The following is a 6,177-nucleotide window of genomic DNA, read 5'->3' on the forward strand; positions in this document are numbered from 1 at the left end:
AGCATACTGTTTCTCCTTAACTTCCACTACTAGTGATAATTCAGCCTTATTCTACACAATCACCCCATCTTCGCTAGAGTTCGTAAGCCGAACTCCCAAACTAGCCAACCGACAAATTTCCTTGGCCAACGGCCTTTGATATGCCTACAAGTGACTGTTTCTTTGGGATTTCTCTCAGTATCAGCGGGGAGAGTTCCTGGAGCCCTCTCAGATAATATTGTTGCAATATATCTCACTTGTCTCTCCAAGTTTAGAAAAACTGTGCCCAACTCTTTGATAACTGCTCTATGGGCGTCCAGCCTCTCATCTGTCTTGATAATGAAGGCCTTCATTAGATTATCTAGACCAGGCTGAATGGGCAGTTGAGGCTGAAATTGCTACCTCTACTGATATTGGTATATTGGAGCTCCTTGTCCCTGGGGTCTAGAGTTATTTTGTTTCCAAGCATTTGCAGTACTTCCAGGTGAACTCCATGAAAAACCGGGGTGCCTCTGATCTATTGCATTAAAATTGTAGTTTCCCACAACATTTACTTCCTCAATTAAGGCTTGACACTCATGAGTAGGGTGTCCTCTTCCATATATATCACAAGCTGCGTGAGGCTTATGTTGTATCGAGGCTAAGGTCAACTTTTGTATTTCTTTATCCATAACATCAAGTTGTACCTGCATAGATGTATTAGCATCAACCTGGTGAACACCAGTTAATATTCTTCTTTCAGCACTCTCAGAGGGCCACTGATTTGTATCTTCAGATTACTCATCAAGAATTGTAACTATCTCTTTAGGAGTCTTCATCATCAACGGGCCTCTAGATGCATTGCTCAATGTTCTATGCGAGGCCGGTGTCAATCCATCCCAAAAGTCCCGGAGTTGCATCCAAAGTTCAATTCCGCTATGTTGACGCTTTCGAAGAATCTTCTTAAACCTCTCCCATGCTTCAAAAATAGTTTCAGCCTCTTTTTGGCAGAAGTTATGGATTTCTCTTCTAATTTTTCCCGTTTTAGCTGAGGAGAAATATTTATCAAGGAATTTTCTGGTCATTCCTCCCATGTTCTAATCGATCCCGTGGGCAAGCTTCGAAGCCATTGCTTTGCATCATCTTTGAGTGTGAAGGGGAATTCCCTTAAGTACACTACATCTCGTGACACACCATAGTATTGAAATGTGTTCATAATCTCCTCAAAGTCCATTAGATGTGTATTGGATCTTCGTTCATCTTCCCTATGAAGACACAATAATTCTGAAGGGTTTGAAGCAACCCTTGCTTCAATTCGAAATTGTTAGCTGCAATTGAAGGTGGTCTAACACTTGATAAACCTTGATTGTAGACCGGTCTAGCATAATCACCCAGTGATCTCCCAGGCATGAGAGCTATATTTCCGAACTGGTTTGCAGCCAAGGGTTGATTTTGCGCAATTCTCCTACCCCTCTCTTCTTCATAGATAATCTGTGCATCTCTAATAGTTGCTTCCTCGGCATCCCGTGCAACTTTTTCTCGTTGTTGAGCTGCCTTTCTTGCAGCCAAATCTACATGATCATCAATGTTTCTAGCCATAGTTTCTTTGGTTGAGAATTGCCCAACCTTTTCTAAAGTCTCAGTGAGATTTCTTTTCTTCCTCAGCTGTCGCCTTTATTTTTCTATCCCTAGCTCGTATGGTAGCACTTCTTTCGCAGAAGCTCGAGTCATGCACCAACCTCAACCTATAACCTGCGCACAGTCAAAGAACACCAAACGTAAAAAGAGAAAAGTCAAAATAAAATAAAAAGATAAATTCCTGAATTAGCACTAAAAACTATTCAAACACTATTGATTGCCAATTCCCGGTAGGGACGCCAAAATTTGACGAGCTCGAAACACACACTTAAACTATGCTCGCTAATCAAATATAGTATAGTATAATTTAGTATCCATAAAGATTGGATTTAAATAGTATTCTCGTAGTTTCTAGCTTGATTGCTATCCAAGATGATTAATAGTTGAGATTTATATGATTTCTAACTACAATTAACTAAGAGTCTAAAGCTATTGACTAATGACAATCGAACAAGGAATAAGCAAAGAAAGTTATCAATGGGAGAAAATAGGGTTTCGATAAGATAGGTGCAAGATAATTGTTTGGGATTTAACTCTACATAATTCACTTCTAATGTTTAAGTGAGTCTCTCGAATTCACTCAATTATTAGTTCACACGTTCAACAGAAACTCCTCTCTCGATTAAGTCTCAACCTCATGAGATGAACCAATTTAAGCTCTGTGAAGATATGCAAAAATGCGTAGTGGATTGGTCCTTAGGAGAAACTCTCTCGATTATCCTCCTAACTAGGTTTAATCAATGATTCAACTAGCCTCTTCTGATTACTAAGAAGAATTAATGAACTCAACAAACAATATAATGCAAAGATATCACAAGTTATGGATCAAACTTCGATTTTTGATGTTCAGACTTCGTCCTTGACCCCCGAACACGATCCCGGATTAATACCTTGGGCTTTTACTCAGACTTCAAAGCTTCAAATAGCTCGAATTCATTCCATAACATCTACATAGCTCAAAATCACTCTTACAAGGCATAAAACACACAATAAGTGCAAAACACTATCAATTAAAGCTTAAACACGAATAAAGTGCAGCTAATTAGAGTACAATAAGCGACTAAAATATGAGATTATAGCCTACCATCAGCGGGTATAATAGCTTCAGTACCATAGACCAACAAATAGGGAATTGCCCCAGTTGACGTTCAGACCGTGGTGCGGTATCAGAGCAGAGCGAATGGTAGCTTCTCGTGCCACTGTTTGTAGTTTTCTACTATCTTCCTTAGTATCTTCTTAATATTTTTGTTGGCTGCTTCTTCGGCTCTATTCATCTGTGGACAATACGCGATAGAATTCTAGTACTCGATCTTGAATGTTTTACACATGGCTTTCATCAAGTCACTATTGAGATTGGCGGTATTGTCAGTAATGATTGACTCAGGCACCCCGAATCGGCAAACAATACGGTCCAGAATAAAATCTGCTACGACCTTCTTTGTCACGACTTTGTAAGATGCGGCTTTGATCCATTTTGTGAAGTAATCAATGGCCACCAAGATAAATCTGTGTCTGTTAGAGGTAGCGGGCTTGATTGGGCTGATGGAATCCATGCCCTAGGCAAAGAAAGGCCAAGACAAACCCGTCAAATTGAGTTCATTAGGTAGTAGTCGTATCATGTCAGCATGTACCTAACACTGGTGACACTTCTGTACGTACTTGATGCAGTCACTTTCCATGGTCATCCAAAAATATCATGACCTTAATATATTCTTGGCTAGAAAAAACCCATTCATGTGAGGTATGTAGGTAGCATCGACACATCTTAGAAATCCCAAGGCAGGAGTTCTTCTATACAGAATTCCTCCGCTCTGGAATAAATGGGTAGCTAACCTCCGTAGCATGCGCTTTTAAATGTGTGTAGAATTTTGAGGGTGCTTTTATTTTTCAAAATACTCTCTGATATTGTGAAACCATGGGTTCCCATCGAACTCTTCTTCGACATGAGCACAGTAAGTAGCTTGCTTGCGGATCTCTATTGGGATGGGGTCAATATAATTCTTTTCTGGATGTTGTATCATGGAAGATAGGGTGTCTAATGCATCTAAGAACTCGTTTTGAATTCGAGAAACATGTTTGAATTATATCTTTGTTAGCCTCTTGATCAGATCCTACACACAGTGTAGGTACGATAGTATCTTGGTATTCTTGGTGTCCCATTCTCCGAGTACCTGATATATCAGCAAGTTTGAGTCATCGATTACCAATAATTCCTGGATGTTTATGTCGATGGCCAACTTAAGTCCCAAAATTCAAGCCTCATATTCAACCATATTGTTAGTGTACGGGAACCTGATCTTCGCGGATAATGGATAATGTTGGCCGGTTTCTGGTACTAGGATCGGTCCAATGCCCACTCCCTTAAAGTTTGAGGCTCCGTCGAAGAACATTCTCCAACCATCATAGGCTTCGGCGATATCTTCTCCTATGAAAGACACTTCCTCATGGGGAAAATACATCTTCAAGGGTTCATATTCTCCACCCATAGGATTCTCTGACAGGTGATCGGCTAATGCTTGTCCCTTGACTACCATTTGAGTCACGTAGACGATGTCGTACTCACTTAGCAGTATTTGCCACTTTGCCAACTTGCCAGTAGGCATAGGTTTCTGGAAAATGTACTTCAAGGGTTCCATTCTCGATATGAGGTATGTGGTGTATGCATAGAAATAATGCCTCAACATGTACGTTCCCATAGTGAATACCGAGCTTCGTAAGGCATAAATGTTTTACTTAGATAGTATATTTCCTGCTCTTTCCTTCCGGTCTTATCATGTTGTCCCAAGACGCTTCCAATCGCTTAGTCCAACACGACAGGTACAACAGTAGAGGTCTGCCGGGCTCCTATGGGACCAACACATGAGGTTGAAACAAATACTCCTTGATTTTAGCTATGACCCTTTGACACTCCTTGGTCCAACTTGTTGCAGCATCCCTCCTTAACATCTTGAAGATTGGTTCACATATTACTATCAATTGAGCTATGAAACGACTGATGTAATTGAAAGACCTTGACATTTTGTTCTAGTAAAGTTGGTCGTGACATACCACATTCATCCTTTTGTCATCAATGAGAGCCAACTGATCATATTGGCTTTGCACCAATTCCGCATCACTAAGCTCGGCTTCCTATATGATCCGTAGGGAAGGAATTTCTACCTTGTACACCCCACACTTAAACCATTGCTCGTCCTCGAGCAATCAAACTATACTTCATATAGACATGACCTTTTTCAATAACTCTCATAACTCATCATACCAAGAATATTTAAAATAGATTAAGCACAATACCGTAACATCCTAGCCTCAAGATTTGACTTAAAAGCACCACACATTATTTATAAACCACTCACTTACTCTAACATAGAGGTCAATGACATTACCTTTCCTTCATGAATCAAGTGCCCTCACAGAACAACAGAGAGTAGTTCCTCACGCAATGAAATTTAAGAACAATTAGGAACTCAAGATAGAAAGAATTCACTCACTCTCAGAAACAACATTCATATGCCACAAAAGACGTACCATAGGCTTGCCCCGTAGTATACTACTCTACTAATTGAGCTCATTCAATCAAGAATCAAGTAGGACTTTAATAGGTTGCAATATAGGTTGCGGGATGGGTAGGATATATTTAGATATAAGAGTGACTACACCTCCCTAAGCAATTTAATACATACAATTAACCATTCAAAACCCCACACTTATGTCAAACCAAAACTCCACCTTCACATCAATATATATCAACTCCCTACGTTTTTAAACACAATTACATCAAGAATTACCACTATCAACGAATATATTTTCTTCACAACAATACAACTACTTTTGTTTTTCAATTCAAGTGGCTCTTACTTTTTCAAATAGTGAACCTTTCTCCACATTTCAATAGTTTCACTCAAAAGCCAAACCAACCACCCTACACTTCAACTTTTACAAAGGTTATAGCAAATTCAAATGCTCACGAGAGGTATAAGGTTCAAATAGATGGTCAATTCAAACAAATGGGTAGGGCTTGAAATGTGGTTGCCAAAGAAACATGATTACACGCTCAATGGGGTTAACTAAGATACATAAAAATTAGGTGGGTAAAAGCATATCATTGGCTCAACAAAGAAGCGACTATATCACTTTCACAATTGAATAAAACTACCATTTTGCTTTGCAAACACACAGGGCAACTTCTAGACATCAAATGCAATGCAAATAATACACAAAACCTCACACACACATGACACATAACTCACTCAGGATCAGACTATCAACACACTCTAGTCAAAGCAGATAAGCAAAGTTAAGATCATACACTTTAAGGTACTTATACAAGAGTCAAAAACTGAGCCTAAGCGTCACAACTAGAGCACTTACTGTTATTAAGGTATAATAAAGTTAAGAGATATTGCCTTCAATTCAAATCATAGCACAAGGTTTCCTACTACTCTACAAAATAAAAACTAACTACACCCAGTTCTACCAAAACCCTTGGAAAAGAACTGCGGCACAAAGAAAAACCAAGGGGGAATTAATACACTACCTAACAAAAGAGAAAATTTTTGTCCTTTTCTTTTGACTTTACTCCCT

At 39.3% G+C, this 6,177-nt stretch overlaps 1 non-coding gene across 1 annotated transcript; it reads left to right on the plus strand.

Moving 5' to 3' along the window:
• The first annotated feature begins 891 nt into the window (after positions 1–891).
• Positions 892–995, plus strand: LOC117277638 (small nucleolar RNA R71). Its single transcript, XR_004507950.1, has one exon. It is a non-coding gene; the product is annotated as a small nucleolar RNA R71 (small nucleolar RNA).
• Positions 996–6,177: the final 5,182 nt, after the last annotated feature.

Source organism: Nicotiana tomentosiformis, chromosome 5, assembly GCF_000390325.3.
Source record: "Nicotiana tomentosiformis chromosome 5, ASM39032v3, whole genome shotgun sequence".
NCBI classification, from domain to species: domain Eukaryota; kingdom Viridiplantae; phylum Streptophyta; class Magnoliopsida; order Solanales; family Solanaceae; genus Nicotiana; species Nicotiana tomentosiformis.